Source organism: Malurus melanocephalus, unplaced genomic scaffold (assembly GCF_030028575.1).
Source record: "Malurus melanocephalus ecotype Western Australia unplaced genomic scaffold, MMel_1.1 scaffold_969, whole genome shotgun sequence".
In the NCBI taxonomy this organism is placed as follows: domain Eukaryota; kingdom Metazoa; phylum Chordata; class Aves; order Passeriformes; family Maluridae; genus Malurus; species Malurus melanocephalus.
The window spans coordinates 25018-37746 of record NW_026624201.1 but is presented as its reverse complement, the minus strand read 5'-3'; the positions used below and the strand labels follow the sequence as shown (position 1 = coordinate 37746).

Below are 12729 nucleotides of genomic sequence, written 5' to 3'. Positions count from 1 at the left end.
CCTGGGACAGTGGGAGGTGTCCCTGCCATGGCAGGGGTGGAGCTGTACCCTTAGCATCCCTCCCAAGCCAAACCATTCCGGGATTCTGTGATTCCCTCACTAAACCCCACAGCCCAGCAGGGCTCACTCCCCACGGGCTCCAGGGGTGCCCAATTCGCACATTTTTCCTCTCCCAGGCATTTTCCTGGGGCAGGGTGGCAGCGTGGATGTGGCTGGAGGCAGACTGGGTGGGTTTTTCCTGTGCTTTCACACCCCCCACACCTTGGGCCAGCTCCCCAAACCCTGCGGGGCTGCTTGGGGAGCCACACACATGGAGTGATGACAAACTGGTGACAAACACCGCCACCAGCCAGTGCCAGCAGGGCTCAGAGGAAASCCAGGCTCCTGCTTGGCACATCTGYAAGACAGAATTTAGCCCTCTGATGGGCTCCTCTGATGTCCATGAGCTGCAAATGCTGGAGGCAGCAACACCAAACAAAGGCTGGAGCAAAGAACAGATCAGCACCATGGGGAGGGTGATTCCACCCTGGCAAAGGGATGAGCACAACTCTCACYTCCTAAAGAGGATGAGTTCCTGATATCCAATCCAATGCAGGCATTTATTCTGTACGAACAGTCTGGGCCAGGTAGTATTTTCCTGCCTGGAGGGAGGCAAGGAGATTCCAGCTGGTTTTGGCAAAGAGGCTTCAGCTTTCCAGAAGAGCCCACTCCACAGGCTCCTGCCACCCTTGTGCAGCTTCGAGCCAAAGASAGAAAGACAAATACCAGGATAAAATGGACAAACCCATCAGCTGGAGGGTTGGAAAAAACAGGGGGATTGTAGGGGTTTTTTTATTTTTTTCTTTTCCTTTTTTGTCACCAGGGAGACAGAAGCAGAAATGACGAATGYTTTCAATTTGCCAACATTTCCCACAGATATTTTTGGCCTAATGGTGAAAAACAAAGCGTTGGTGGGTTTGAGTTCCAGCCCACCTGGCTGCCTTTCCAAACTGAAGGTGGGAACGCTGGCAGGGGGCTGAAGGCTCCGGGGGGGTTCTTACAGATAGACCTTGTCACTTTGGACCTGTCTTCATCCATGCCAGGAGCTGTCACCTCTCCCCTTGGGCAGAGCCACCAGGRTGTGGCACAGCAGGGTCATCTGGAAGGGCATTAGTTTCATTTTATAGTATTACTTATTTTATTTCACGTAATAATATTTATTTTATTTCACTTCATAATATTTTTAAAAATAATTTTTAAAATTAAAATATCTAAATTAATTACTTTATAATATTATTTATTACACAATAAATATAATTTATTAAATATTATCATAAATTAGGTTAGTTTTTATTATTATATATAGTATTTTATATTATTATATTACATTATATAAATATATATTATGTAATATAAATATATTMTTTATTAAGTATTACATTTATTGTATAGAGGACAGGTGCCTTTGTAGGGAAAAAGGGTTTGAAGGAAGAATWKYACAGAATCCYAGAGTRGGGTGAGTTAGAAAGGACCTTAAAACTCATCTCATTTCACCCGGGRACACCTCCCACTGTCCCAGGTCACTCCCAGCCCCAATGTCCAGCCTGGCCTTGGGCACTGCCAGGGATCCAGGGGCAGCCACAGCTGCTCTGGGCACCCTGTGCCAGGGCCTGAACACCCTCAAGGGGAAGGAATTCCTTCCTGTGTCTTTTGAAATACTTTTAAGAGGAAAAATGCAGCATTTCCTTCTCTTTTGAWTAATCTGGAAGGAGGTGAATGGAGGAGCTGGGACGTGCCAGGACTTCCCTCAGCCCAGTTCCAGGAGCTGCTGTTTCCCCGGATGGATAAACCCTGCTGGGATGTCTGTAGAARTGTCTTGTGCAGAGCAAAGCTCTTTGATTATCCTGTTGCTATTTGTCAAATGCAAAGGACCRTGTAAAAAATAATTTCCAGCTTTCAGAACTCCTCTCCTTTCACTCTGCTTTTGATGTCTAAAGAGAAAATAGCCCTGTGAAGCAACTCGATTTCTTCAGAGCTATTAACAAGTCTTTCAGGGTCCCAGGGTGACATAACAGGTCTGGTCTGACTCATCCCATTTAAGAGTGTCTCCTTCCAGACAGAAATAGCTCAGCGTGCAGCCATAAAAAACATGAATCAATTAATGTCTTCTATTAACTAGAAATGCAGATAAATCTTCTCAGTGGTGGGAATGCAAATTCCTGGCTCCCGTTCCTTCTCCCTCCCCGTGCTCTTTGTATTTGGCTCCTTCCTTAATTGATCTTTTCTGGATGCTGGCTCCAGGTCCACGTGGTTGTTTTTGCAGCTGGTCTCGGGTGCTCTGGGTTGCAGGATCCTGGAGATCCAAGAGATCTTTGTGCTGCTGGGGGAATAAGGGATCTAAAAATGACCTGGGCCAGGGAACACCGAGCTCACGAGGAGAGTGGGGTGGGCGAGGGAGGCAGAGGGAAGGGTTTGGATTGGGGAATGTGGGGTGCAGGGGGGCTCAGTGGAATGCAGCTGATCCAGGTGGGGCTGGACTGGGATAGAGAGGCAGAGGGAAATGGTTTCACATGGATGTGGGGTGCAGGGGCTGTGGGGTGCAGGGAGCTCATTGGAATGCAGCTGATCCAGGTTGGGGTGGGCTGGGCTGGGCTGGGAAGCAGAGGGAAGGGTTTCCCATGGAAATGGGGCTGTGGGGGTGTGGGATTGAGGGGCTGTGGGCTGCAGGGCTGTAGGGCCTTGGGGAGCAGGGAAGCTCAGTGGAACACAGCCAATCCAGGCAGGACAGGGCTGTCCCCTGGAAAACTTTGCTCCCAGGGTTCAGGCTCCAGCCTTTCCCAGTTCTAAGGATCAAAAGGAAGCAAAAGGGTTTTGTTCCTGTTCCCCTGTGCCAGCACACTGAGTTCCTGCAGCTTGGGAGCCCTGGCACCATTGTCCCCATCACAGCACCTCATCCCCCTGCAGCTCCAGAGCTGTCCCTGTGTCACCTGTGCCTGATCTCTGGGATCCTGGGAGCGCTGGGACTGGGTTGGRTTTGGGAATGTTTTTGGCAAGGTTTCAGTTATGTGGGGTTTTTGGTTTAGGATGCATCTTCTAATATTTAAAGCCCTGAAAACATGGGGGAGGATTCATAATGGTCTGAAGGACCACGGTGCTGGAGGAGGGCAGGGTTAGACTGAATTTTAGGAAGAAATCCTTTWAGAGTGGTGAGCYCCTGGCACAGGGTGCCCAAGGCCAGGTTGGACAGGGCTTGGAGCATCCCGGGACAGTGGGAGRTGTCCCTGCCCATGGCAGGGGTGGGATGGGATTTAAGGTCCCTCCCTGTCCAAACCATTCTACGATTCTGTGATCCTGTGTTTCCATTATTTTATTTCCACTGCACCTTCCCCTGCAGTGGTCAAACATGACCAGCAAGCACCATCCACGGGGTTTCAGCATCTGCTCCTTTTGCCRAGATGGGTTCAACCCCTGGCCATCCACAGGGAGAAGGCTCAGTCCCAAAACCTGCCTGCTGCTATTTTTAAAAGGCAAAAATCCACCTTCTCCCCATTCTCTCTGCGTAAAATAGGTCCCTGAGTCAGAATGACACTGAGAAGGAGGCAGGAAGGCTTTAAATAATAGGATTCATTTAGCTAAAGCACCTAATCACCCCTGAGAATGAAAGATTAGGTAAAACAAAAGAGTTCTTATGCAGGAAAGTAAAAAGGGAATCAATCTGAGTGTGCTGGATCCCTCACACAGAGGGTGCAGGGAGTTTGGGTTTCATGCTGTGCTCACCTGAAAGGCTCCAGCAGCTCCTGGGGTGCAAACAGAGCCACAGAAATTTAGGAATTCCTKCCCTGTTGCTTCCTCTGGAGCTGCTTTCCAAAGGAGGAACCCAGAGGGAGTAGCAGAGGAAGCTCAGTCCGGGTTCACATCTGGAATAAAATGGTGCAATCCAGAACAGTAGCTCAGTGGAAGGATGTTAAATCAGGTGCAAACAGCCTCCACTGAACAGTGCACATGGAGAGCTGAAGTGGAAGTTTGAGGCAGAAGAATATTTAGAAAAAAATCATTTTACTCCTTAAAAAAAATCTGAACCAGCTGTGCACTWAAGTGTAATATTAGTCCAGGAAATTGGTTTTAATTAAAAACAAAACTCGAACCTGGTTACTGCTAACAAGCTTTAAAAGGATTTCTGCTCTCATCTGTTCTTTAAAACTTGAGTTTTAGCCTGGTACACTTTTAAATTATGAATATTAATTATTTCAGACTTCATTTAGTGCCTGACCATGCTAAAGATGTGACTGGAGCCTCAGATCTGTGCTGACACTCAGTGCAAACCTCAGATTTACTCTGTTTTTCTCAGGTGTGTGAACCTTTAGGACAGGGTGATGCTGCCTAACCGAGAGGCAATAGGGAGAAAGYTTATGCAAAGAAAATTTGTACAAAAAGCTGGCATCAAATTCCCCTTTTGGGGCCTGGAGTTTTCTTAGAGTTTGATTGCCCCTGTTATGGGGCAGCCATGGAGAAATAGGGATCCCTAAGGCGGTATTCAAATTGCTTTTACTGTCATCACCATGATTATTATCATTATCAGCATGATTATCAACAAGATAAGGACAATGTCTCTGGGGGTGAAGGCAGGTGGTGAGACCTTGGTGGAGAAAGTGGAATTTGGTTCATTCAGACTGTTCCTGGGGGAAGGGACAATTCCCAGCTCTGCTGGTGCTCAGTCAGGGGATCTGTGCCTGGATCAGGGATCTGTGCCTGGATCAGGGATCTGTGCCTGGATCAAGGATCAGTGTCTGGATCAGGGATTAATCAGTGCCTGGATCAGCGCCTGGATCAGGGATCAGTGCCTGGATCTGTGCCTGGATCAAGGATCAGTGTCTGGATCAGGGATCAGTGCCTGGATCAGGGATCAATCAGTGTCTGGATCAGGGTTCAGTGCCTGGATCAGGGATTAATCAGTGCCTGGATCAGTGCCTGGATCAGGGTTCTGTGCCTGGATCTGTGCCTGGATCAAGGATCAGTGCCTGGATCAGGGATTAATCAATGCCTGGATCAGTGCCTGGATCAGGGATCAGTGCCTGGATCAGGGATCAATCAGTGTCTGGATCAGGGATCAGTGCCTGGATCGGGGATTAATCAGTGCCTGGATCAGTGCCTGGATCAGTGCCTGGATCAGAAATCAGTGCCTGGATCAGAAATCAGTGCCTGGATCAGAAATCAGTGCCTGGATCAGGAATCAGTGCCTGGATCAGGAATCAGTGCCTGGATCAGGGATTAATCAGTGCCTGGATCAGTGCCTGGATCAGGGTTCAGTGCCTGGATCAGGGATTAATCAGTGCCTGGATCAGTGCCTGGATCAGTGCCTGGATCAGTGCCTGGATCAGGGATCAGTGTCTGGATCTGGGATCAGTCAGTGTCTGGATCATTGATCAGTCAATGCCTGGGTCAGGGATCAGGAGTCTGCCTGGATCAGGGATCAGTGCCTGGATGAGGGATCAATCAGGGCCTGGGTCAGGGATCAGGGCACAGGAAATGTCAGTGGGGCTCAGGCTCTCTGCGCTCCATTGGCCTCATCCCAGTTCAGCAGCACTCCCACTTTGTGGAGAAGACATCCACCCTCTGCTCATGGGGTAAAGGACAGGGGAACATCACTGACAGAACCACGGAGCTGAAAGCCCAGCAGCAGATCAATCACAAAGGGTGGTTATCTCTCATTAGCATGGCTGAGTGATGGGTGTACACGTGTTGGGCTCCTTGAACAATAAATGTCATATTTACATAACATGTAGGCTGATACAGGCAAATGTAAGCAGGAAATACATTCAATTAGGGAAGAAATATTTGGGCTGAAAAGCAGGAAAATAAAAGATTGCTGGTGCCTGCAGTAGGCAAAGGCAGTGCGGAGGAATTTTGGGAGATTTCTGTTCTCTTGCTCATCCCAGTCAGGGAGTTTGAGCCCCACAGATACCCCCAACTTTGGTCCACCCAAAATAATGAATTATCACATTTCAGCCACATTGAGAACAGCTGTACTCTTAGGGCTGCCCCATTTTGCTGCAGCGGAAGGAATTGTGTAGTACTGATGTAACTTCGGGATTTGTTTTCAAGGATAAATATTGTATGAGTGCAAAATCCCCTTTACAAGGTACCACTTGTCCCAGGAGAGCAGAGCTAATCCAYGCTGGGTGCTGCCACCCCTGTTATCCCAGGGCTCTTATCAGCACTGTCTCAGATAACAAACATGCTGTGCACAGCAATGACAGGAGGCCATCTAATAAATWAACAAGTTAGAAAGCTCCCAACACAATTCCCAGAGACTGAGCGGTTTTTTTTTGGCTAATGAAGCCTGCTGGAGTGGRGATGGAGTTGATTTACCTTCTGGAGCTGATTTATCCCCAACTYTGGCAGAGCAATCAGCCCTGTCCTGGTGGGACTCCAGGGCAGCTCTGTGAGGGACCAGATGAGGGATAGGACTGAACCCAGGAGCTGCAGCCATACGGGACCCACCAGCCCCAACTGGAATTGTGTGTCCAGCCCTCCTCCCCAGGGCCTGGCTGAGGGTGACAYTGGGACAACAGAGCCACTGCCCTTCAGAGATGTCCCCACTCAGGGTCAGCTGCAGAGCACCCACAGAGCTGGGGGGTGGAAATCAAAGCTGGGCCAGGCAGGGGTGGCAGTGCCCCATGTGAGGCTGACACAGGACATGCAGGAGCTCAGTTTAGGGAGAGCTCTGAGCAGACTCAGGCCTTCTATGAGGTCGGGTGTGCAGGAGGCAGCAGGACCTGAGGCAGAGGAGGGAGAGCAGCTGTGCAGGGAGCAGGGTCCTYTGGGGACATGGGCAGCCAAAAAATCACAGAATCCCAGATCACAGAATGGTTTGGGTTGGATGGACCTCAAAGCTCATCAAGTGCCACCCCTGCCATGGACAGGGACACCTCCCACTGTCCCAGGTCACTCCCAGCCCCAATGTCCAGCCTGGCCTTGGGCACTGCCAGGGATCCAGGGGCAGCCACAGCTGCTCTGGGCACCCTGTGCCAGGGCCTGCCCACCCTCCCAGGGAACAATTCCACCCCAATATCCCATCTAAATCTCTCCTCCTTCAGCCTAACACCATCCCCTTCGTCTCTCATTCCTTCCTTTAAGCAGTGCCACAAGACAAGAGAAGCTGCTCCCTTTATCAARAATGCCTTCCCCACCCCCATCATGGGACAGTCACCTGTGTCACAGCCACTCTGAGCCACCTGTGTCCAGCAGCAGTGCCCAGTTCAGATCACCAGAGGCAGATTCAGGAGATGAAGCTGTGAAAGTCCCTTTGGGACCTCCTTGGTGGCCCTGCAGAGGTGCCTTTGCTCTGAGCTGGCACATGCAGCACACGGGAATTTCGAGCACTGCTGGGGACACCAGCACTTCCCTGGTGCTGGCCATGGCCTCATAGGTGCTGCAGGAGAGCCTTGTCCCTTATCTCAGTTTCAGAACCCTCAAATAGCTGGGATTAAAGGCAATAAATAAAGCTGGCTTAAAGCACTGCAATCCTTAACACGTTTGGCAGCTGGAAGTGCRAGGAGCTGGTGGCTGCAGGCTCAGAACCCCGCTGAACATTTTACTGGGTGCTTTTCACCTACTCAGGAGCTGTCAAAGTTTGATTTCTCTTGCATTTGATGGCTAAATCAACACTTTTTGGCTAATACCATCACTCAAAGGTGATAAGATTACAGCAGGGCTCTTGGCCAGCCTCACTGGAAGCTTCAGGGAAGGTGGAAGCAGTGAGGGAGAGAGGCCTCAGGGATCTTCTTGTGTGTGATTTCCCTTCTCTATCCCCCTGTGACATCCCAGCAGGGACACTTCCAGTCTTTACTGAGTTTTCTCAACAAAGAAAGTATTGCCAAGTTTCAGTCTTGCTCCTGGCAAGTGCAATTTCTGACASAGCAATCCCAGAGAAGTCCCAGAAACAAATGGGAAGAGGGGAGACCTGTCCTCTGAGGGCCTTCCTGGTGGGTTTTACTGTCAGGACTGACCTCATACAAGGACAGGACCTGGTTTATTTTCACATTTCATCCTCTGAAGAGGGGGAAACCTTCCCATCACTTTTCTCGTGCAAGGAGAGAACCCCATAAGTCAAAGAAATCCTGTTTCAGATCTTCCTGCTCCCCCAAAATCCAGCGTGGGAGGGACAGTTTGCTGCAGGGAGATCTGGGCTTGGGCTGAGCATGGGAGGGGAGTGTTTGGAATGTTTGGAATTGTTTGGAATTCTTTGGAATGTTGGGAACAATGGAATGATTGGAATCAGCTCCTGTGCATTCTGCAAAGGAGGGATCTCAGCAGGGCTGGGGGCCTGGGTGAGGATTGGACTGGCTCAGTTTGTGAACTCAGATAGAAATTGTTCCTAAAAACAAAACCTGAACCTGGAATTGCCATAAAGCAGCCCAGATGTGCCAAACTTGTCACCAGAGCAGGGCAGGGGGGACCTTCAGGGTGTGTCCAGTTCTAGGTCCCTTGTGAAGAACATGGARGGGCTGGAGCGTGTCCAGGGCAGGGAACGGAGCTGGGGAAGGGKCTGGAGCCCCAGGAGAGGCTGAGAGAGCTGGGRAAGGGGCTCAGCCTGGAGCAAAGGAGGCTCCGGGGGGACCTTGTGGCTCTGCACAACTCCTGACAGGAGGGGACAGCCGGGGGGGTCGGGCTCTGCTCCAGGGAACAGGGACAGGAGGAGAGGGAACGGCCTCAGGCTGGGCCAGGGCAGGGCCAGGGGGGACATCAGGAGGAATTTCCCCATGGAAAGGGTGCTCAGGCCTTGGCAGGGGCTGCCCAGGGAGGTTTGGAGTGCCCATCCCTGGATGGATTTCAGATGCTCGGGTGTGGTGACTGGGCAGGTTTCAGTGCTGCAGTGACACAAGACTGGATGATCCCAGGGGTCTTTTCCAGCCTAAATAATCCCACATTTCTGCGATTCCCAGCTTTTCAAACCTGCCAGCATTACCCACGTGCAGTCARTGCTGCGAAACCAGGCAAAGCTGCACTGAGCATCTCATTTTTTCATTCCAGACTTGCTGGGTTAAAGGGATATCCAGGATATATCTCCGAGTGAGGGTGACAGAACTGAGGTGACTCTGCTGGGTTTGTTTCCGCGTGCATCTTCTGCCTGAGGTTTTACACAGTTGCACCCACAGCTCTGCTCCCATCCTGCTCATAATTCCACAGCATCTCCATGTGCTCCCGGTGCCAGATTTGCTGTATCCTGTCCCAGTTCTGCCCCAATCACAGAAATACCAATTTTCTCCTGCTTATTTCTATGTAGCATATTTATTAATCCTGCATAACACTTTTAACTTTCTCTCACCCTATTTTCTACAGGAGAAGTGCTATTTTTATTACAACCAGGTAACCATGCTCAGATTAAAGCCCAGGYTGTCAGTATAACCAATTTACTAACGCCAGATTATTATTCCTGTGTCTCTTTCATCAGCTGAACTCCCTACACTGAGTCCTTCCTTTGTACTGTCAAATATTCCAAAATTCTGCTTGTACCTTTTCTGGCACTTCTTCTGCTCAGAGTTGCATCCTCATTTCCTTGAGCTGCCCTGGAATTTCAGATCTTCTTGGAGTCTGTGCAGAGCTCACTTTTCTCTGGATAAGAGAGAGGATCCTTCTCAAAATGTATGTGCTGCTTGYRAGGGAAGGCTGTGRCATGGAGGAAAGGCAGGAGAGCAGMAACTYRGTTTTGCAGAGGGCTAATTTTGGTGTCTTGGCCTGACAGCTTGATTGCACCTTTACTGGAGTTCTAGGATTTGGGGTCACAGCTCAATTTGGAGGCAACAAATAAACTGGAAAATGTCTCTTCCATCCTGTAGGGTGTTGTTTGTCCTACAGAGGCMACCAGCAGCTGTGGGACCCTTGGATTCACAGCAGATCATCAGGAATGAGGCTTGGGGTGCTTGGTCCCCAAGGAGCTGTAGGGACCTGTCACTGGGAGCAGATCCTTGTAGGCTCAGCAAGCAGCTGTGTTAAAATTTGTGACTTTGAGGATCAATTCTGGATTTCTGAGTTGTTCTGAGGTGTTCTGAGCCTTCACCTCTTCCCGCTGATCTCTGGTTTCCTTCTGGTCTATCCCCTGCTGCTGCTCCCCTGCTCCTCCCTTCCACCAGTTCCTATTCCTTGTTCTCCTGCCGCCTCAGGGCTGGGCTTTCCTCCTCTTATTTTCCCTGTGCTCCTCAAAATCCYGTCTCCAGGGGACAGGAATGTTCCATCATCCCAAAGGGTCTGATCTTTCCCACCTTCCCATCTGAATTGTCTTTTTTGTCTCTCTCTACCTGAGCTCTACTCAGCTCCTTTTCCTCTTCTGTCCTTTCAAATTGTGTCTGACCAGTCCTTTTCTGTTTTTTTTAGTGACAAACTTCATTTTTTGTATGTTCATGGCAAGAAAGGCAGTTCCTGCTGTTGAGAGGCCAGGACAGGTGACACAGATCTGTGACACAGCCCTGGGTGCCAGCACCCTCCTCCGTGTCTGTGACACCAAGCTCAGGCCATTGGGAGGCTGCTGCAAGTGACAGCCTGGCCATCCTGACGGACACAGAGCATCCCTGGGACAGACAACAGCCTTAGGGAATCCAGGATACACCTAAAGCGTTTCATTGAGCAAGATTTGGACATTCAGAGCTTTTGCAGTTTGGTCTAAGACTAAAAGGTRGAAGAAAATAAGACTTATTGACACCCTGAGTGCCCTGCCAAACCCAGCGTTAAAAGAATTAAATAGTTAATAAGAACAGGCAAATCCTTTCGTTTCCTATTTCTTACTGTGAAAAGGATGAATTTTTTTAACTGAATATCAAAAAGGTAAAAAGAAAAAAAAAATCCACCTTGAGAGATAGGACAAGCATAGAAGGGTTCAGCCTAATTAATTCTCTTCTTCGAGTCATTATCACCTAGCAGCAGGTGAAGAGGAGGTGCTAGACAGTCTGCTACTGAGGCTTTAGTGTTTAAACTGACCGTAAAGATTCCTGAGATCTCCTCTCTAAGAGTTCTCCCCCAGCACATGGAGAAGCAGGGGACAGGAGGAAATTATTTTGTGCACTGGGTTCAATTCTGCAGCGCAGCAGTGCTGTGTCTGTGACACTGCAAATGGCACTGAAATCCTCCTTTTCCAGATCTTCCTAATACAGATGGAAACACTTAACTTGTTGCAGGTTTTTTTTTTAATTTCTAGTACCTGAAGGAGCTACAAGGAAGATGGAAAGAGATTATTCACAAGGGATGGAGGGACAGGACATAGGGAATGGCTTTAAATTGAAGGAGGGGAGTTTTAGATGGGATATTGGGAAGGAATTGTTCCCTGGAAAGGTGGGCAGGCCCTGGCACAGGGTGCCCAGAGCAGCTGTGGCTGCCCCTGGATCCCTGGCAGTGCCCAGAGCAGCTGTGGCTGCCCCTGGATCCCTGGCAGTGCCCAAGGCCAGGCTGGACATTGGGGCTGGGAGTGACCTGGGACAGTGGGAGGTGTCCCTGCCATGGCAGGGGTGGGATGGGATGGGTTTTAAGGTCCCTTCCATCTCAAACCARTCTGGAATTCTGTGATTCYRTGATTCCCTGCCTCCCTGATTCCCTGATTCTGGGATTCCCTGATTCTCTGAGTCCCTGATTCACTGTTTCTATGTCTGACAGCAGCCCATGTGTTTGGCCCTGGCTGCTGTCCGTGGCTGGGGCTGACACCTGCCTGTCACCATCTCTATCTCCATTTTTGGGCTCCTGTGGCACTTCCCTCTCTGCTGGCAGAGACAGCGAATCAAAACCCGCATTCCTTTGGAGCCCATGCATCAAACCTTCAGATCCAGCTCCACTCCCCCAGGGCTCTCCTTCCTGAGATACTGCTCGAGTAGCCTGAATCATGATCTCATCAGAGACAATAAAATGCTGGAGAGGCTTCTTAAGTGCAGGCTTTAAGCTGCTGTCAGGGAATGTGCCTGCTAACATAACGAATACATTCTCCATTTCCACAGACATCGCTCAATTCAGTCCCAAAGTTACCCTTGCTCTGTATTAATTTGGGGTCAGACCAATCCAGCACCGAGGGAAAACACATTTACACCAGAATTAGAGGATTACAAAGGAGGTTGAGAGTAATGAACAGTCCCACTTAGAAAACATCTATTATTCATGCATGCACATGTGCACTCACACACAAAACACTTTTCTGAACAAAAACACAAAGCCAGAAGACATGGGGGATAAAACCACGGAGCTAGCAACAAGTCCAGAATAAAAAATTCCCACTTTTTCCTTGAAAATACCATTTGCATAAAAAATGTGTGGCTTTCATCTAAGTCTCAATTTCCTTTTGGAGGAAAAATTGCCAATCCCATTATTCCTGTGTCAGACAGGAGCTGATTTTCCAGGCTGCCAGTGAAGTCCATGTCACAGAGCCACACCACAGGCTTTCTGTTTGCCCTGATTCTGAGCAGGAATAACTGGCATAGCTTCAGTTTTGCTGTTGGTGGKCTCCAAAAATCCCCTGTGAGTTTTGATGCCTGGGTTTGAGGCCAGTGGGGTTCACCTGGGGCAAAAGCAGACGAGGGAGCCAGGCTGAGCTGTGCACCCTCASAGTGGGGTCAGGGCTGGGCAAGGGGAGGCTGGCCCCAAATGAGCCCCTCTCTGCTCTGGGGGAACAGAGGTGGCAGCCAAGGGTGCAGTGCCCTTGATCCGTGTCCCACTCCCTGCTCAGAGACCCTCACACCGACCCCATGGACGATCCCATCCCCTGTGCCCTGAGAG

General features: G+C 49.8%; 1 long non-coding RNA gene across 1 annotated transcript in view; it reads right to left on the bottom strand.

Annotated features, from left to right (window-relative positions):
* Positions 1–12729, bottom strand: part of LOC130585815 (uncharacterized) — a 39158-nt gene that overhangs the window by 12982 nt on the left and 13447 nt on the right. Inside the window, exons 2-3 of the long non-coding RNA XR_008966630.1 lie at positions 3757–3896; positions 1041–1138 (exon numbers count right to left, since the gene is read on the bottom strand). This is a non-coding gene — a long non-coding RNA (uncharacterized LOC130585815). The remainder of the gene's footprint in view (positions 1–1040; positions 1139–3756; positions 3897–12729) is intronic.